Source organism: Argiope bruennichi, chromosome 2, assembly GCF_947563725.1.
Source record: "Argiope bruennichi chromosome 2, qqArgBrue1.1, whole genome shotgun sequence".
Classification (NCBI taxonomy): Eukaryota; Metazoa; Arthropoda; class Arachnida; order Araneae; family Araneidae; genus Argiope; species Argiope bruennichi.
In genome coordinates, this window is record NC_079152.1 from 118,895,589 (window position 1) to 118,917,987 (window position 22,399).

General features: G+C 29.6%; 1 protein-coding gene across 3 annotated transcripts in view; it reads left to right on the top strand.

Moving 5' to 3' along the window:
• The window catches only part of LOC129955213 (protein O-linked-mannose beta-1,2-N-acetylglucosaminyltransferase 1-like), a 206,102-nt gene that overhangs the window by 136,768 nt on the left and 46,935 nt on the right, over positions 1–22,399 (top strand). The window contains exon 1 of one of the 3 annotated variants that reach the window (XM_056068206.1): positions 2,461–2,599. The exons of the other annotated variants lie outside the window; for them this stretch is intronic. The gene's annotated coding sequence lies outside the window, so the exon portion shown is untranslated. Of the gene's footprint in view, positions 1–2,460; positions 2,600–22,399 lie in introns of those variants that run through there. 3 annotated transcript variants of the gene reach the window in all.

Here is a 22,399-nt window from a genome sequence, read left to right on the forward strand (position 1 = left end):
AGAATTTGGATTGATATAGTAGTTGGCGAAATTAGACCAGGGGTTAGGGGCTGAGAGATTTGTTCTTTGGTGTTGCTAAATATTTACAGATTTTTTTAACTATTTCAGCACACAGTATTAAAATATTTTGTTTTTGGAAACGATAGCATTCAAAAATAATTTAAGATGATTAATTATTCAATCTCAATATCCAAATAATTTTGCAAAGAAAAGGCATGCAATATCTTCTATAAGCTCTTAAAGCAAAGATTTATATATGGTTTGAAGGCTGGAATCAGAATTAACTTGGCTAAATGTGTTTAATTAATTTACATGGTTGTTTGCGTAATTTACTATGAACGAATATTCAGGTATATTCATATACTTTAGATACAAAAGTTGCATATTAAACTTGTAGATTTCTTTAAAAAAAATCGATGTGCAGAAATTACAATACATAGAAATATATAATGCCAATTTTTCACCATTTTCTTCCTAAAACCAATCATGCATGATTAATCATCTAGGGTAAAAAAATATTTAAAAGAATTAAATAATGAAAGAAATTGAGGTAAAAATTATATTAACAAAAACGATTTTTTTTTTAAAATTGTTGATATCATTGTTGGAAAATTTCAGATCTTTCACCATTTTCTACCTAAAAACAATTATGTATAGCTAATTACGTAGGATTAAAGACGATTTCAAAAAATTTAAATAATGAAAGAATGATTTTAATGATTTTAAAAACTGTATTAATAAAAACATTTAAAAAAAATACTAATAACGTATTCGTCAAAATTTCAGATTTTTTTTTCTTCTTTTTTATATTTTCTCCGCTTTCTACACTTTTTAATAAGCTGAGCTTTCCTTTCACATTACAGATTTCTGCTTATAAACCTTGCTCACAATAAGAAATCTGAAGCTGAAATTAATTTAAATCAAAAATTTTCGTTTAAAAGGAAAGGGTTCGTTGAACCGAAGCTGCAAATGATATGTAATTCACTAGTAAATGTTTATTGACTTTTCATAAACAATTTCTGGTTAAGACAGAATTTTTTTTGTAGTAAGAATCGATTTAACAGTTTTTCACTTTTTTTATATAATTTATTATATTTTTCTTATCAATGAAATCAATAAGTGGTTTTTGAATACAATAGGCATATATAACTAGCTTTATGCGACATGTTTTATTCTATAAATAAAAATCACATTCTGTTTAAAATCCAAGATACGTGAAAAAGGTACATATATAGCTTTTTGTGAATCATTCTTTGGTATAAAATTATAGTTTATATACTCATAGCTCGATTTTAAATCGTTAAGGTAAAATCTAATTAAACATAAACTATATATTTAAAATAATTGTCTAAATCAAAGAATCCGTTCAGCCCCAATCACGTTTTCAACTTTGCCAATTTTTGTTTTATATGAAAACTCTTGACCTCTAGATATATTAGCAATGGTCACATCCTGTCTCCATTTTTCATTTTTAAGAGAAATTTTAAAAAGATGCTTCATTGAAGATGAATATCTAATCTAAGAAAGGTCATGATTCCGAGAGATATCCCAACTGCCTGCTACCTGTTGTGATTTTATTAGGTATTTAAAAATATCCCAAATGTGATCCATTTCTGATCCATCGAAAAATATTACATGCATGCAGCTCAATTATAAAATATTTGAATAATATTAATATTTTTTTATCGAATATAATATTATTCCAATAAGTTCTTGTATTTCACTAAGTTAATACACTTTTTATGAATACCGATGCCTTTTTCAATAATATTTTGTATAAGCGGGGATTCTTCCATCTTATGTCATATTAAATAAATAAAAACATTTTCGCAAAGTTAATAGAATAAAAAATTAAAATTGATTATTAATATGTTAATTATTAATAACTCAATAATGTTAATATGTGTTGAAATGTGCAGCTTAATTGACCATTTTATTAAAAGAGGGGTCTAATAATATACATTTCTAGGGTTTCAATTCGTAAAAATTTGCTACGGCATACATGCAGTATTTGTAAACGGATCCAGTAATTTTCGTTACCTAAAAGAATTAATTGACTCTTAAATATCTGTTTTAGGCACTTCAAAAAAATTGGTAATATGGGCTCCCTTATTAAATTTTTCAGATCTTCTGTTTAAATTGACTGTGCAGTATATGTGTAAAAAAGAAAAAAAAAAATCTTTTTAGAGCGTCTCTTGTTCATCAAAGAGAAAGTGTCATATAGATTGCTTTATTTTAAAACAATTATAAATAAAGAAAATGAAATTTTTGATAAGCTTTAAATACAACGATATTTTTAATTTTCTTTGGTGATCTTTTTAAAAGATGCAATTGAAACTCCCGAAGTTTTTATTTCGGTCTTTCGTGACTGAGAACAGTCCGAGTTATCCCATTCTTTCATCCCATCTTTCGCAATGGATTCTTCCGAGATGATGTCAGAGGTTGACGTCATTCGGGTGGCGCTGTGTGTCAGGAGAATGGCGGTGAAAGTAATCGGGTGTTGGCTTCGAATTCTGTTGTGATCGCCAAGCTAAATAACATTGTTTTGGTCGTGCTGCTGGTTATGGAACGGCATGTGAAAAATTCAGTCCTGTTTGAGGTAAGAATACTTTCTTAGCACTTGTTCAACTACAACTTTTTTCACAATAACCATTATTTGATTGTTTCATCTACACTTTGTCTGATCTGTCGGAAAAACTGACATATAATTAGTAGTCTTCAGCGACTTACAACTTGGAATCAGTAAAAGTGTTCGAAAACGATTTGCTGTGTTTGTCTTGTTATTGAAAGATTTTGCAGTAAATGTGTCTGCTTTGTGAAAAGAATTAATTAGGCTTTCGCTGATTATGATGAATTTATTTTTGCAATCATTTTATTACATTGGATTATTTGAATATTCTGACCTTTGACATGGACCGGCGTAAGAATAAGTTGGCCCCTATGTGCTATAAATACTCACTAATTGTATTTACTTTCTGTTTAGATTTGTGGTCTAATTTTTATAATGCTACTGTCTGATATAACGTTTATTGATTTTAAATTTTAGCAGTTATTTAAAAAAATGGCAGAGATCTATAATCGGTTCTGTAAACTGTCCGCATTGAAACTTAGGCATTTTTATGTATTGAAAATTATAATGTTATCTTCATGTACACTCGTCTTTGAAAATATAAATTTGAAAATAATTTATTATAATCGTACGTAAGATTTAAAGGGAGAAAGAAAGTTTGCTCCAAAATATGTAAAAAGTATCTAATGTGCTTAAGAAAGTGTTATCAAGAAATTTTATTTAGACATTACACATGATTAAGGATTATATAATTATTTTCAGTATATGTGTATTTATTATATATAAATATAAGTTTATTATCATAAGCATAAGTAATTATTTATAGGTTATTTTGTAAATATATGTCTTAAGTGAATATTTTTTGAAATTATGTAGGTAATTTTAGGAATAGATTATTTTTAATTTTGATATTTTCATTATGTTAAATAGTTTTTTCCAATCATTGGTTGTCATAAGAAATATAAAAGTTTTTTAAATCCCTGCCTTTCCAAATAATCTATTTTGTAATTTTTAGAAATTCAACGTACCATCTCAGTGTCATTGTCACTAATAAATGCTTCAAAATTTTCCTCTGTTTATTCATCTGACATGACAATGTTTTGACTATCTGTTTGCATGCATAATTAATTTGTAACTGTAGTGAAAGCTAACATTTTATGATTTGAGCTACAGTGACTACTTTCCCCTTATGTGATTAATAGATTTTTAAATGATTTGGTGTCTGCAATTGTGTACCTAATTGATTATTTCTGTTTGGGTTGGGGGTTTTCATCTTTGTCAAATGCTGATGTTTGAACATTTTGGGTATTAGTTTAAATAAAAAGATTCTATTCATATTTCTAAAACATTTGAATAAAGAAATCTTATTTATTCATATTTCTAAAATGTTTGTTTCCATTTATTGCTTTTTTTTATTGTTATGGTATTCTGAAATATAATTTATTAATTATAATTGGATTTAGATCTAGGTATTCATGATGACATTAGATAAATAATATTAAAAAAAAAGCTATCAATGTCTGTATCTACAGGCATAATAATTAAAGTTAAAAAGAGAAAAAATTTATAAATATTTTTCTTCTTTAATTTAAATTATTTAAATATTTATGAGGCATTAATTCAAACTTTAAAAAATATTATTCTGTAATTTATTAATTTTATAAATACGTTTATGATTTTTAAAATTTTTTAATGAATTTTAACATTTGCTAAATAATAGTATAACTATGAAATTGTTTGAAATATTGATAATGCTTTTTATTTAACTTGCTTATCATAAGAAAATTTCCTGAGAATTATTGAAGAACAACAACATATTTCATATCAATTTATTGTCATGCTTACTTCTATAATTCAAAAGCATGCATTGCATTATGCATATTGTGAATTATATTTGCATATTACATGTGTAAGTGATCAACTGTTATTCTTAGCTTGGTTAGCTCTGGGCTATTCTTAAATATTGGAATAATTTGTGTTTGGATGATAACTGAAAAACTTGACTTCTGAATACATTAATTTAATATTTTGTGATTTGATGTTATTGTTAAAAATATCAAATTACTATATTTTATACCTATAAATTTACATTCTTCATTAGCTAATTTTTGAAAACAAATTAAAGTGAGTCATTTTTAGAAAGAATCATTTTTTTTGGTGTTGTGAACTCTTTACTTAAGAATGAAAAATTGGACATTTTATATGAAATTTTATTCAATATAGGGATGAAAATGTTTAAAATAGGTTTTCTTTTGCTAATCTGAATCTATTCACTTTAAACATTTAACAAATTTACTCATATCCTGTATATGCATGTAATATCATATTTTAGAGCTTATCTGTGGACTTGTAATTGAATGAAATTGACACTAAATTTATTCCCTGATCAATTGGTATCATACAATTAGAGAATAGAAAAGTGGAAGGGAAAAAAAATCAGCTATACAGTTAAATTGTTTCTATTACTTACTACCCATTATAAGCTATGGTTTGTTTTGAAATTAAGCAATTCTCATGACTTAGTAGATAGACGTGGATATTTTTTTCTAATTAGTAATTTTTAGAATACCTAATAAATTCCATTTGTGTTGAATATTAATTTTACTTTAGTGGAGTAGAGTTACTAGGCTAAGTTTTGTTGACATAAGTATTATTTATTCAGTACATAGTTTCATAAATCAATTCATTGATTGTGAAATATATATTTGCTAAGTCTATTTTAGGATAGAACTCAAAATTTTAAACTGTAGTCAAACAATGAGAAAATTTTATTAAAATTTTTTTTCGCAATGCTGCTTGGAACACAATTGCTAAAAAATGGAATATTTTTATTTGAAAGTTTTGCTATATTTTTCTTCTATTGTTACATGTGTAATTTATGTTCAAAATTAGTTCACATTTAATAACTAAATTTGCATATTTTTAATAAAATATTTAAATAGTACCTTGATAAATTTTGTAACATTTTTCATTGCTCTTTTCTCATTTTGGAATTGGAAGCATTTTTATATCTTTAAGGCATTGTCACTTATTGCCATTGCCAATTATATTTTTGAAATGATTAAATAAGATTAACAATATGAAATTTGTTGCATTTTATCTGTGGCTTCTATTATATGGGATCAGTTATTCTATAGGATCCATTTTTTTGTTTTCAGGTTCTGTCTAGGTGTAATAATATATTTTTAAAATACAACACACACTATTGAGTATAAAGATTAGATTTTTTTTGCATTCTTTTTTTATATTTAAGTGATTAGATAATCTGAAATTATATGTATAAATTTATATACCCCTCCAAAACAGTATTTGTTCCATATTTGTATACTGTAGATATTCTTCTTGTGTTTATTTTTTAAAACAAAAAATAAGATATAAAATATATGAATGTTATTAACTTTAATTCTAATGATCTAGTTTTAAAGCAAGGAACTATACTTAAGTTAATGCTGTTGAATTTACAGTAAATTCTTGTTTTAATTTCATTGTAAGCAATCAAATTTATCGCATAGTAAAATGATTTGACAGAAAATCTGTAAAATGTTTTTTTATATAGTTCTTTTCTTATTTGCAAAAAAAAGCAAAACACCGTATGGAATTTTTAAGTGCACATCACTTGTGACCATTAAAATATTAATTTGAATGAAAAGGTTGACATTGTTGAAATTTTCCTTTCTTTTTCCTTTGGATTGTTTGCCATTGATATTTAATTTTATTAAAGAGATGCTTAATATGAAATTAAATTTTAAAATATAATTTTAAGAATTTTATTAGTGCAAGAGCAAAGTAGGTAGAAAATGTTAAAATTCTTTTAAACTTGAAGCTGATCCTATTTGTCATCTGAATACGAGTTGTCCATAAATAGTGATAATTTTTGTCAAGATTCCTTTTTTTTTTCTAGCTTTTGAAATATTCAGTTTTTTAATAAATTGTGTACACAAATATTTTTTTTAAATTAAGAAGTATACAAGTCTGTAAACTTTTTTCAAATAACTGCAGGGAAAGATATAAATAATCAATACAAATTTAATAAGTCAACAATATTATTAATTATCTACATTTTGATCTTGTTTTGCAAAAAGCTATTTAGTCTTCTTATTTTTAAGTTTCAACTTTGGCCGAAAGATTGCAAATTCCCTTATTTTAATTGTTTAAAAAGAGATGTGGTTCATCTTAAATCTGAATATCTCTTCTATGTCAATAAAAGTATATTTTGTAGAATTTTGGAAAAACTGCCAGATTATAATCTGGCTATGAATTATAGTTATTGAACTAATGACAATTTTAAACTAGTATGCTAATTAGGAAAATCAAAACATTGTGGCTTTTATTTTTCATTCCATTATACATCGTTGTTCTCTTCTTATTATACAGTAAATAAATATCCTTTGATCTTATTACTGACAATGGTATAATTTTTTTTAACTTTAAAGCAATGTCTTGTTGGTATTTTCTATTAAATTCATTAAAATGGTATTTTTATTTTAATTGAAGCGAACGTTTTACTTTTTTATCTGTCAATATAACCCTCATTATTCAGACATTCTACATTCGGAAAAAGTGGAGATTTTTTTATTCTGAAATATTTAAAATTAATACATCGAAGGATATAGGATAATGACGGCTCACAAATTGTTTTTGCAATAAAGTGGTAGTTGTTATTTAAATCTTTATCTGTTTACTTTGAAAAAAAAAGTATTATTAATTGATAAATCATGAGGTATGCTTCAATTGAAAGTCAAATCTCTCATGGTTTTAGAATCTTTCAATATTAAACTGACTAGATATACAAAATAGTATCTTGGTTTCTTATATATTGAAAAAACTTTCAACCGTTTCGCAAAATATAAAAATTTTAATATAATTTGGTTTATTTTAGTGACGCTTTATTATAAGACTATAAAAACATCCAAAAGGTGCAAAGGTAGTAGGATATATCACGGAATGCAACTGATTTCCTCAAAGGCATCTTTTTAATCCGAAACTGATCTGACAACAGCATTCGTGAGTGCGAAATTTTACAAGTGAAGAACCGGGCCAGGGTGCTGATAGACCACGTGACTAGACCTCGCTCTTCGAAGGTGAACAACCAAACGTTCGCGCTCTCGCTTTCAAGAATGAATGCGATTGCTTCTTTGTGCAAGGTTGCGACTCTTCGAATTGCTCACGCATGTCGGTGGAATCCGATGCTTACTTTCATCGGTCGTTGCGAACGGGCGAAGAGACCAATTCAGATTTAAAAGATTATATTGATTTTATTTTGTTTGGAAATGAATTGTTCGCTCGTGGTTGAAAACTTCAGTTAAAAGAGCAAGGGTACGAATATCATGTTTTTGCATAGTGTACCATTATTGTATGGAAAAAAAAATAATAGTGAAAAGAACAACTTGAATTTCATTATTTTGAGTAATTTTATTTACAATGAAATAATACTTGTAGGCTTATCATGCAAATCTTCTTTGCAACAGCTATTGTTAAAAATATTGACTGAATAAATAGATCAGAAAAAAAAAGCATCGCATTTTATTATTCTGCTTAATTTAAAATATAATTTAGATACCTATGATCTTAAAATTTTAGACTCGTAGAAAAATTTAAAATCTGTTCTTCAGAATGAGACGAATGTAAATCTCTTTATACCAACTTTTCAGGGAAATATAAAGACTATAATTTACTTATTGCTGTGACATTCTTCTAACCTTAGTAATATTAAATGGGTAATTGGTGATAGACTTATGTAATTACGGCTTGACGATACAAAATTCTACAATACAAAACCGTTATCTGAGAATAATCATTTTTTAACTTGTTTTGAGTATAGAAGTATTTTGAATGAAAAATAAGAACTTATTTCGATGATTTCAATATTTAATTATCCCTGTCATTTTAAAATTAATTATTTTACTTAGTAATATAATAACAAGTTTGGTATTTTCTACTCGGGCATTTATTCACATGTCGCAGATTTTTTCTCCCAATAACTTTTTTTTTTTTTTTTTAAGACCTCCCGTGAAATGATGGTCGTAGACTTCCTGTTTAGATCATTGCTGGTTTTACTCAGAATTACTTTTTACACCCGCCGTGTATTGGGGCTAAGTGGGTAATGATAAAGAATTATGATACTGTAATGCAAGAACGAGAAAGTCTAGCGTCATTTCAGAAGTTATTTATTTATGACTGCGGTTAGAATATCTTGATCCTTCTAAGGCAATATAATTTAGGTTTAAAATATGGCCGTAATTATTATTAATTAATATAATGAATCAAATTTTTTCACTAAAAATAAATATTTGGGTGTGTATGTTTTTATTCTTATAGTTGACATTTCCCTAAAACAAACAGTCTCCAAAAGAAAGATTAAAATTTTGTTATTGAAGATAAATATCTGAATGATTTTTCTAGAATTTTTATTTCTTTAGAAGCAGTTCAGCATTTATTGCAGTTACTAACCAGGGTTGAATTAAATAGTCGCCTTACAAAATAGCATTATTAATCAAAGGGAGAGTTATATTATTATTTTTTTTCTATTTATAATAGTTTTAGTAACTTCTTACGGTTTTTCATATAGTTTTCATTTTTTCTATTAGAAGCATAAACAAACATTATACATAGTGAGAATATACGTAGTTAACGCAAGATGCAGTGTTCTTATGTATTTTCTTGTTTAAAATGCTTGTAGCCAGATACGAATTTTATCATTATGTTGTTAGTCGCAAGTGCTCAGAATAGAAAATCTGATGTCAAACAATAGAAATTTCTATTAGATGTGTTATTAAATGCATTGAAAAAGAAGGAGGCTTGAAAATTGTTTCTGACGGTAGTAAGTTGATGAAGGCTATGCACTTTGCCTGCTCAGGTTTTATCCATGTAAATTGCTCGAAGTTACAATAATCGTTCCAATAATCTTTATTCAACTTCATAAAAGACTCCACTAATCCCCTGATGTAAATCTTTTCGGATAAAATTGAAAGCATTCCCGAAATTCTGCAATTAGTTTCGTAGAATTTTTCTCGCCATTGCATTTTGACATTATCGGTGGCGCACTTTTATCTGTCCGGTGTCCAAATTTGCCGCCGGTTTATCATAGCGATGCACATCAAATATGTTTTGAGGGTCCTTAGGGTCTGGAAGGACGAAGCGTTTGCGCGAAAAGTCGCCATTGCTTCTGAATTAATAAACAAATTATAATCCTCGTTTTTATCTTCCACTTTTCTTTCCTAAATATTTCGAAAGAGAACCTCTTTGATTTCCACAACTATTAAACTTATTTGGAATTTCATAATTGCTCAATATTGTTAAATAAACAGATAATTTGTGAAGTCGTTCGGTTAAGCATGCAGCTTTAGGGTGTAATCAGTTTTTAATTAGGGTATTAAATCATTCATTTGAATCGAGTGAATGACCCAATAAATATGCTTAAAGCTCAAAATTAAATCTTACTGGTGTAGATTATACAGCAAATAAATCAGTTAAGCTACCAATACCTCTGAATACTCATCCGAGAAAGAACGCTAGATTTTTCCTTACACTTCTTTATTTCGATGAATACGAATCAGTTACTCCCATTATTTTATATTAAAGTGTAACTCTGCTTGATTCGACTGGACTTCTCTAAAAAAATTGCATATAATGGTAATTCGCTATCATAGTTTTTTCTGCAATGGTGTAAAACGTGAATCACGTAAATTATGAAATTTTTTTCTCATTAAACTGTGTTGAATTTAAATGAAATTTTTGTGGTTACACAATCAAAAAATAATCTTATGCAAAATCCATCAGCGGGAAGTTTATTTGTCCTTGTACATGTGAATATAATTCAAAAATGTAGCAAGCTGGATAGATGAAATTGGGCATGTGATTTTATCAGCGAAGTTGTAGATCTGTATTGATTTTGGATCAGTTTCATCAGCTGATTGATTGTCACTTTGTTGCTATGTTGGGGATTCCTCAAAGACGCTGCAAGCCCTATGAATAAAATTTGGTATGTAATTTTTGCAAAGTAGTTGTAAATCTGTATCAAGAAAAGAAAAAAAAAAAAAAAAAAAAAAAAATTCTCTTTCTATCTTAAATGTATGTGGACCAAAATTTTCTATTTCTTTATTTAATGAGTTATATTTAAGCTATTAAAAATTTATTCTTTAATTTATTAATTTCTTGAGCTGTAAAATTATCCGTTTAGAAATTTCTAGAACTTCGACATGACGTGTACATTTAAAAGTGTACTTTAGCTCTTTGGATATTATTTTTTATTCTCTTGTTCGAATACGAGTGCTTGTTTTTAATTTGGTTTTTATTTTCTTCTATATGTAGTATAGAGAAAGTATAGTAATCGTTGAAAAATTATAACTCGAGATTTTGACGAATCTCCACATTTTAGACTTCTCTGAGTTCGAAAAACACATTTTTGGAAAATTTCTGTCTGTGACAAAAATAACTCAAAAATGATTTGCGCTTGACGGTTGAATTTTGGTATATGGGCTTTACATCAAATTTTGTGTTAAAATCTGCTCAAAGTCCGGCTGTTTGAATACGATTTAACACTATAATTACCAAACGAAGAGAGCTAGATAGATAAGATTCATCACACAGATTTAACATCTATAGTGTAGATACCTGTCAAAGTTTGAGCCAAAACCAACAACGGGTTGATTGTCTGTTGGTGAACGTGAAATAAATTGTAAGTGAACGCGATAATTCAAAAACGGAAAGACTTAAATTTATGAAATTAGGTATGGGATTCTGTGTCTGTCTGCAAGTGCAATTTTGTGTGAAATCTTTATTTCAATCGATGGGAAAAAATGTGTATAAAGTTCAAATTTGATTTTCGGAAACTATTAACCTCGTGTCAGGGATTAATCGCCAAGGGAGGCACTGTAAATTCAGTAAGAATGCTAAATTCATGCCAAAAGTTGTGTCTTACTATTGTACGCTACTGTCATGCAAGGTGTTCTCTGGTATGGCAAATTTATTAGAGAGCATGCGAGAAAATGATGGGGTGACCAATCCCGTTGGTTTCTTTAGTAAAATGTATCTTAAGCGTGGCTCTTGTTAGTTGGCAGCTACTTTCGACTTCATTGGACTAGCGCATTCGCTGAGAGAATAAATTATGGAACAAGGAGCGAATTGTGGAGAAATATGAATAGATTGTATTGAACTTGCGGCATTTTATTCATATTCCTCATTATTAACATATCTTCAACCACGTGTTATGAAGGTGCAAAGGGCAGAACAGATCTGGTTCATGTTCTTAAGGTATCAAAATAAATTTATCCGACATCACACTCTCCAATTCGTCAGAACCAGATTTTATTTGTTTTAGTTACAAAAATTGATTTTCTTCGTGAACAGTGTAACGAACTTTACGATAAAATTCGTAGTATTTAGATATATGAAAAAGTCGATTAGAGGATATTCTTGAGTTTTGCAACTTGCGTTGACAGATGCTTGTTAAGTTTAAGAGATTAATCATGAGATTTGTTGGTAAAACCAATCTTGTGGAACATCTGGTTTAAAATTTAACTGGCCGTTTCAAGGCTATTTTGAGAATATTTTGAATATTCAGATTTCCATCCTAATCCAAAGGTTAGAGTCAGTTATACAAAGTGCAGGAATAAAGGCGCATGTTCCCCTCAAACCATTTTGCGAAATGGTGTCAGCTGCCATAAAACCGTCTCAGATCATCGCCCGTCGGCGAAAAACTCAGCTTTCCGATTACGATTAAAGCTCGTTCTCTTCATCGTCGGGCTATGGGGTTCTTAAGTCGCATGCATCCGGGAACGGAAATTGCTTTCCACCTCCGCTTTTTATATAACCCGATAAACAGCAGCCGGACAATAAAAGTCATTTCCCACCTCTCCTCCGCGAGGCAAAATGAAAGTTGATTTCTTTATTACCGTATTTGTAGGTATAATTCACTTTGGCCCTGAGGGTCCAAAGTATGATAAGGGGGAGGGTGGTCTTCCAGTAAAAGGGTTGGCCAATCCTAGGAACGCTTTCGCATTTTTCATTGAATTTAGTGTGCATTAAACTCCTCAAAATTTTATGGAGCCCTTTTATATTTCATGTTTTAGATAAACTTATGAATTATAGTATTTGTGTGAGTATTATTTAAATAGTGTTTTGCACGATAAATGAGATTTTTATTAGTAAATGTAAAGCTACTTTTCATAAGAATTCTTAAAGTTCCTAACAGATATATGACTTTCGATAATCTTATATTTGTGAATGTTTGTGAATTCAATGAAAGAAATGCGATCCGATCCGAAAACAATCTGCAAAACTTGTACTAATAAGCCAGAATATTATTCCATTGATTTTCCCGAATAAGTATATAAACGGTTAATTAAATAACGTATAATAACGCCATAGAATAGAGATGAAAGTCGTGAATGCATTTTAAAAGAATATCTTTTTCTAAGGATGGATTTGGTCGAAATTTGATGGAAAAAATTCTAGTTTTGGTGCATTGATAACACGTCAGATTTCATCTATGCTCATATTTATTATTGAATTTTTGTCTGTTTTTTAATGGATGTACAGACAAATAATCAATGATGGATTTGTCAAGATTGAAAGCTGTCTATAATTTTGATGTACATGTCTGATGCTAAATTTTATATATGCTGCTCATCGCTTTTTACTTTCTAACATACGTCGTATAGAGAAAGTATAGTAATCGTAAAAAAAATCAAACTCGTGATTTTGACGAATCTCCACGTTTTAGACCTCCCTGGGTTCGGATAACACATTTCTGAAATGTGTCTGTCAGTGACAAAGATAAATAAAAAACGCTTTGAGCTAGACGATTGAAATTTGATATAAGGTCTTTACACTAAATTTGCAGGTTTCTATAAAATTTAGAATAAAATCTGTTCAGAGGGAATCCGGCTGTTCGTATATAAATTAACACAATAATTACAAAACGAAGAGAGCTAGATAGATAAGATTTGGATCACAGATTTAACATCTATAGTGTAGACATTTGTCAAAGTTTAAGACAAAATCCACTATGGATTGAGGTACTTTCAGAATCATTTTAAAGCAATTATTTCAAAACGCATTGACTTAAATACATCAAACTAGGTATTGGATTTGTGACTACAAATGCAGTTTTGTATCAAATCTTTGTTTCAGTCGATTGAGCAAAAAGTATCAAGCACAGATTCGATTTTCAGATACTATTAACCGCATGTCAGCGATTAATCGCCGAAAATGACTCGATAGATTCAGTAAAAATGCTAAATTCACACCAAAAGTAATATTTCGTAACTATTGCTCACCAATGTCATACAAGGTATTCTCTGGCACGACAGGTTTACAAGTTTGGTCGACTACAAGTATGCGATAAACTTTTGGAGAAACCACTCCTGATGGTTTGGATTATACTTGCATATCGAAATTTGATATGCATTAACGTTTAAGGATCTTGTCTAATTCCATTTATCTAGCTCATTGGGCCGCGGTGGCCTGGTGGTAAGGTCTCGGCTTCGAAACCGGAGGGTTTCAGGTTCGTGACCCGATTCCACCGAAGAACCGTCGTGTACGGGGGTCAGTTGCACGTTAAATCCGTCATGACCAAATGTCCTCCCGCTGGTGTGGTGTGGTGTGGTGTGGAGAGGGGGGGGGGTGCCAGCTCAGATGTCGTCCTCGTCATCTGACCGCGGTTCAAAATGACGAGGTCCATCCCAAAATAGCCCTAGTGTTGCTTCAAACGGGACGTTAATATAACCAAACCAAACCACCTAGCTCATTGAACTCTAGTTTCTGAACGCGGAGATGCATCAAAATCTGAAAGTTGCATCTTCTGATGATTGCACTCGTATGCAAGAAATTAAATTTAAATAAAACATTATTATTTGTGGCTACTAGAAAATTTAATATTAATTTATTCATCCTTAAATATATATTTGTAAAACATAGCCTTACTATTAATTTCGCATAAAGCAGAGTATTTCATTGGAGATGGCAGTGTACGCCATTGAATTATGTCTTTCATTACGGTTATGTGAATAATTTTCCTTTGTTCTGACGGACATTCTAAAACAATTTATTTATTATTGCCTCTTGAAGATTTGATGAATGTTTCAAAATAAGAAGGGAAAGTTGAAAAGAAAAGCCTGGAAAGTATCTGGATAGGTAGAAGCCGTAAACTGTCAGCATGTTTCAGACAAACTTATCTTTATTTTGATAACGTATCGGTACTTGTCCTATTTGTTTTAGATTGTTGAGAGCATCCATATGGCACCTTAATGGCTTTCTTTCCATTTTTTTCTCACTCACCAAAGAGATTAAAAACTAGGATTTCATTAGGGACTTACTTCAGTTTTCTTCATTTCTTATATTACTTTTTAGAGTTACAATCATTTGATATAACAAGAATAATTGGATCTTATTTTTTTATAAAGCAATTTAATTTTCATTTAATAATAATTTTCATTTAAATATGTAGCATAAAAAATACCTGTTCAATTGAGGATTAATTAGTTCAATTGAGGATGAGGATTTTTAATCTTAAAAAAAAACATTGGGGATTTTAATAAATGTTGAATTATTGCAAGTAAACAGATTTCTTCTGATTTAACATTGTTGATATTTTTTTAAACAAGGAAAATTTCGTAGTTAAAAACTATGTATTTAAATATTTTTGATTTAAATATATACATATTTACAATCATTTGATATAACAAGAATAATTGGATCTTATTTTTTATAAAGCAATTTAATTTTCATTTAATAATAATTTTCATTTAAATATGTAGCATAAAAAATACCTGTTCAATTGAGGATTAATTAGTTCAATTGAGGATGAGGATTTTTAATCTTAAAAAAAACATTGGGGATTTTAATAAATGTTGAATTATTGCAAGTAAACAGATTTCTTCTGATTTAACATTGTTGATATTTTTTTAAACAAGGAAAATTTCGTAGTTAAAAACTATGTATTTAAATATTTTTGATTTAAATATATACATATTTACAATCATTTGATATAACAAGAATAATTGGATCTTATTTTTTTATAAAGCAATTTAATTTTCATTTAATAATAATTTTCATTTAAATATGTAGCATAAAAAATACCTGTTCAATTGAGGATTAATTAGTTCAATTGAGGATGAGGATTTTTAATCTTAAAAAAAACATTGGGGATTTTAATAAATGTTGAATTATTACAAGTAAACAGATTTCTTCTGATTTAACATTGTTGATATTTTTTTAAACAAGGAAAATTTCGTAGTTAAAAACTATGTATTTAAATATTTTTGATTTAAATATATACATATTTACAATCATTTGATATAACAAGAATAATTGGATCTTATTTTTTTATAAAGCAATTTAATTTTCATTTAATAATAATTTTCATTTAAATATGTAGCATAAAAAATACCTGTTCAATTGAGGATTAATTAGTTCAATTGAGGATGAGGATTTTTAATCTTAAAAAAAACATTGGGGATTTTAATAAATGTTGAATTATTGCAAGTAAACAGATTTCTTCTGATTTAGCATTGTTGATATTTTTTTTAAACAAGGAAAATTTCGTAGTTAAAAACTATGTATTTAAATATTTTTGATTTAAATATATACATATTTAAAATTTTTGATGTAATCCATAATTTCAACTTTCACATTTGAGAACTTCGTATATTTAAATTTTTAAAAAATGGTGACTTCGATATTTATTTGCTCATGCTAAATTATTTTCCGTCTTCTGATCCTACACTTCTCTCATTGTTGGTTGAAGAGACACATTTAGAAGAATGGTTGGCGAATAAGATATTTTCAGTCTTTCACGATGTGTGTATCATTTGTTAATGGCCCGTATCTTATTTCGGGTGTGCGACCTTTTTAGGCGGTTGCTTCAAGCCTGCATATTCACAAAATAACCAAGTATTGTGTGAAAACAATAATGAGTTTTTTGTACTCGCTGGTTGGAGAAATGTGTTGATTCACGCTATTAATTCAAAGGCATTCGTTCAGATTGCTCAGTACATACTTTGATGTAAATACGTATGGTTGTTCAAGCAGAAAAATTAAAAGTCTTGCAAATAAGTGTTTGCTTATATCATATTTATTACCTTTATCCGCATAGTTGTTTTCAAATAATTCAGATTATTTTGTAAATTTGTAACCAAATATATTCGAGTTATTTTCAGAGACAGCTGAAGTTGAGAGTTCTTAGAAAGCTACGGGCGATTCCATTACTAGTGAGTGATATAAACCTTTGGAGTCAATAGAACGAGTTCTATGAAATTATATATATATATATCGTTTTAACTTTATGACATAGAATTTCTATAAATGTATATCTAAACTAAATGCTGTTCAAATTTGCGAACTAATTTAAACTGCATTGCAGTCGCACTGAAAATTACTATTACTGTGAGGATATGCATGGTGGATAGTTGACTGCAGTTTTAATTTCAGATTAACTTAATCAGCGAGACTTTAAACTATTTTATTCTGATGAGATTACTTATTTTAGTGTGCTTGAATTATTTCTTTACTATGAACTGTCATCTGTAATATATTCCTTTTTTTTATGGTCTATATTTCGTTTAGCTGTTTATATATTCATATTAAGCATTAATTTACAATCAAAACATTGAAGTAAAGTCATACCCCGATATTAAGCGAAATGTGGGGCCAACGAAAAGCGTCTAAGTGAATGCAGTTTCCATACATATAGAACATATTAAAAACATAAGTGTTAAGCAAAACGGAATTATTTCAATCTCGATGGCCTCATAAACTCTAATAAGATCGTCTACCCACCAAACGACTTTTTTTTTATTTTTTTTTTATTGTTATCAACTAACTTTTTTTCATGACGAATTTCCACGTCTTTTAAATCTTTGATCTGCACCTAGAATGTGTTCCTCATTAGAGTCTATTGTACCAAAATCTGTTCTGTTTTCCAAATGGGCCGAAACCTTCTATCATGTTTCCAGATGTCGTTTGGTTTCCTCATGGTTCTTGATCCAAGGTTTTCTTTAACAATAATTTTCTCGCATACCTCTATGAATTTATCGAATATCTAATTCAACAGCCCATTATATCACTATTATCAACTCCAAAATTTAATACAAGACAGAATGGATTGTACTATTACATGAATATGATTTGTTCCTGTCATTGTTTCCAGCTCATGTTTGGAGGAATGGAGAGAGGAGGGGGCACATTTTGTTTTTATTTCTGAATATTTCATTTATATCATTCCATATTCTAAAACTGAAAATATTCGGAAATTTCGAATAAACGAAAGGGCGGGAGGATCCTAGAGCTGCTGGATTTCAAGTTGACGTAAGTCGATTTTTTGCGGTTGCAGTTATTTTACTATTTTTAAATATAGGTGCAGATCATATGCCATGTTATTAGCCACTGATTTTCCTAAACGCCAGATAAAAGACTCCGCAGCCTTCCCCCTGGTCGTGAAATTCTTATTTGAAGCTTTATTGTATATCTGAAAAGCAGCGTTCCTACTCTTCTTACTTTCATTGCATTTTTGGGGAGCAATTTCCTTTTCATAATAATGAAATTTTTCAACATTCATTGTTTTTTTTTTTTTTTTTTTTTTTTTTTTTTACTGCTGTAAAACTAAGAATCTAGCAAATGTACCTTACTGTCCTATTTTGAAAAATGATGAAAATAGCTCCATAAACTTTCAACATATTTCCTTGATTTCTGAAAAAGAAGAACGCTTTTACGTTTATGATAATCTTTTAATTTAGAATTTTGTTGTCCTTTTAACTCGTCGAGTTGCTTTGGATTTGAGAACGAAATCAATTATGAATTGAAATTTTCCCTTTGCTTCAAAGCAATTCTTAAAAATTCAGAAAGATAAAGCAAAATGCTCTCTAACTTTATCCTTTTCTGGTCTATTTGTCGTTTTAAGAACGAACTAAAAATACAACTAGATTGTATATCGCATCCCGAAAAGTTTTTTTGTTTTAATTTGGGTCAGAACGAGAATTTCTAATTTAACGAGTTTTATCATGGTATTTAGGTTTCATAATTTTTGCTTTTATAACTTCGTTTTCGCTTAAAATGTTATGCCTTTTATTTGCAATGAAAAATATTTTTAGACAGATCTGGGGAAAAACAATTAAACATTTGAAATAAATTTCGGCATAATATTAAAACTGAGAATATAAAATATAGGAAATGAAATATCCTTTCGGCTAATAAAATAGTTGATTCTTTAGAATAGAATAAATAGTTGATTCTTTAATAAGGGGGGAGGGAAGAAACGAAATTGAAATATGGGTTAATGGAAACTAAATTCTGCAAATTAAAGAGACTTGTCTAAATTATTCTGGCATTTACCGTTGTGTATTCAGCGTTATTAATTGTTTCTTTAAATGTCCTACTTAACTTTGTTAAAGTGTGGAATATTTTTTTAGAGATATATTTTATTAATTTAAAAAAAATATTTAAAAATTGCTTGTAACAATAGAAAAAATCTAGTCTGTACGAATTCATGCATTATTTTATTTGCTTTTTTAAATAAATAAATTTGATGAAAATATATATTTAAATGATTTCCCAAATTAGACCAAATATGGGACACGAGTTCAGCAGTGTTTTAGTGGCGTGGATAAGGAACATGAAATGAAAGAATGTTATGGTTTCTATCCTCTGGTTATGTTCGTGACCAATATTATTAAAATACTGTTAAACCGATGTGCGTTTACTCGCTTAAACTGGTTGCTGAGAATTTTTTTTTTTTTTTTCTTTTTTTCCCCCTCCAAGCGAAAGGCTTGTAGGCTAGTTTCTAATCTAATGAAAGTCCTTTCAAAATTGCTTGGCCAACAAAAATTGTTACAGCTCCCTTTTATCATTAATTCTGGTCACATAAAATTACCTAGTTATGCTAAAAATAAATTAGAGTCAATAGTGGGCTAGAGAGGATCAAAAAGCCAAAAGTTTATTCACGGTAAAATTTTTAGATTTTTATCAAACCGAAATTTTATTTAAAATTATCGTGTCCCTCTTATACTGGTTGTTTCCTATTCTGTCGAAAGTAACCACATTTTGCAATCAAGAATAAGACTGTAGAAATTGTCCTATATTAGCTGAATATGCACGTAATAAAATTGATTTTTTTTTAATGATGTATGGACATAAGTTAAATGCATAATATAAATAAATGCATTTAAAGAAAATTTTGCTTGATTAATGATTCGACGTTGTGAAGAATACTTATGAAATTTTGTCAATACTTAACTGTGCCTTTTTCCTAAACTGAAATGCACGATTTCCTGAGGCAATTTTCGAATATGTCAACATTTTTAACTTGTTATATACAGAGTGTTCCAAAAGATCTTTTTCAAATTTTAAGGGTATCAGGTATAGAGAATCAAGTCATTTTTCAATTCCTACTATTAGTTCCCACTCTCCCGATATATATTTACATATCTTGTTCAAATTTTCAATCGTTAATATTTTTTATTCATCCACTCAAGTTCAAATACATTTTTTTAAACTTCGAGTTCAATTCTTGCAAAAGTAGGAATTGGCTTTATTTTTTTTTTATATTGTTACGAAATTTCCGGGGTTCGTTTGGATAGTGGAAGTTATATGGTGTGAAGAACGCTCAATCACCAGGCGGCGGTAGAAAATAAAACAACGACGTTTATTTACACGAAGACACACAGGACAGCACAAAGACGACAAGTATATACAGCACAGAAGACGATTATCTTCAGCCGAGACGTGCAGCATACAACAGACTGTACTGCAGACAGTAGAACACGGCTTAGTTCAGCACTAGCTTCACTCCGTCGCTGCTTCGCTTATCTCTGGAAGGCCAGTTCTTTACCGTCGGTTCCGACTACTCTGCTGTAGCAGCTGCGGCCGCCTCCTTTTATAGGTCTCAGGAGGCGGGGCTAGAAGCCTCTCAACCAATCAGGACAGTTCGAGGTGTATCTCGGTTCCTACTGGACAGATCGGGAAAATTCTCGATGTTTCGGGTGTAACCCATTTTTGGCGCCAAAGTCGCCAAATTCGTCGCCAAGTCGCCAAATGGTCGCCAAGCTCTAGAACCGCCGACGCGACACCAGACTCCGTCCAGTACCGATGACTGTAAAACATTCTTTCCGATGGTGGAACCAACTATACTGGGAAGCAGCATTACAGATTCGTAACAATATTATTTGTTACAATTATACATGGAATCACAAACTCAAAAAACAACCGCTGAAGAGTACTATTTGTCCGTTAATTAAATATATAATATAATATCTGAGATAAAATGTACAACTAAGGCTTGGTGGGATGCAGTTTTGCAATTGCACATCATTCATCACATTTGCTTGAATAACAACATCGCTAGTTGTATGCAGAATGATAGATATATTTGGCGAGTAGAAGGCAATATCCACAGTAGATTTTTTTGTGGAATATTTAAAGTAAGTATTCAAAGGATTTGCCATCCGAAGCTGTATACGCTTAACATGTATTTATTGGTATGATCTGGTAACTATGGCATTTTATTAAATTGTATCGTATACTTTGTCTGGTATTGTGGAATCTCGCTTAACGATCAAAATTCGCTTCCGAATCTTACTCGTATAGCAAAATTTTCGTTAAGGGAAACAATTTTTTTCGTTAGAATTCATGTTAAATGAGGCTGCTTTCATTCCAAAATAAATAAATAAATACTCAGACAAATTTATAATAATATAATTTATAATGCATGCTTTTTTATTGTTTAAAGACGTTTGTCTTTGATTTCGCTTCAAAATTCGGCGAAAATGAGGCGGAGTATTATTATTTAATAAATTTCTAGATCGCATAGCCGTGTTTTATCAGGGCGGAACTGCTCAACATACGATGAATTAATTTCCCTTGCTTTCAGCATCTCCCTTATTTCACTAGAAAGTTGTTCTTTTGTGCCAATTATATCTTCTTTTCCTGACCAAATCTCCTCTGCTGGTTTTTCTTATAACGCAGAATGCAACTCCGTATGTTTTTCGATAGTTTTAGTTATACTCTTCCACCAGTTCATCGACGTTGTTGCTATCCGTCTCTAGATCCAAAATCAGAGCCAGAGACAAAATTTAATGGATTAAGATTCCACAGGCACTTGGTCAACCCCGTCGGAGTCGCAGTCAACAATGCTATCTAGCCAAAACTTCTTCCATGTAGATGCGAGAACTCTCTTCAAATAAGCGCTCAACGCAGACTGACACAAAACAGTCCAGTATGTGACGTCATGTTATTTCCTCGCCTCTCAGTCTGCGAAACATCGCTCGTTAAGCGAATTACTTTTTTACATTTGGTTTGCTCGTTTAGCGAAGTTTGACTGTATATCCTTTTCTTTTATTTAAATTACTGACAAACAGGCTTGTGTAGCAATCATTCATTACTTTGCGTTTTCATGTTCTAATGCACTTGTCATTTGTTATCATGTGAGAACATGATGTTGTTTTGGTTAGGGGGTTTTGAAGTTTGAAATAGTGTAGGCAATGAATATTGAAGCTCGAATTCATCGCGTAGGCAATGAATACGAATGAAAATAAATGGGAATTTTCATCTTCATCTTTTAATATATATTTTTACCAGCGTTGCATTATATTTATGTATGCTTCTTTGAAAGCAGATGCGTTTTTAAAAGGTTGACGTAGAACTATGGCACCATAGCTGTTGTTTCATCTCAAAATCGGTCGAGCTCCAAAACTTTATTTGCCAGCTAGAAAAATTGAAAATGAAAGTTTAAAAAAAATTATCATATATATATATATATATATATATATATATATATATATATATATATATAAGTCTTGTGATTGTTTCAAACCGGTTTAAACTGGTTAATGACTTAAA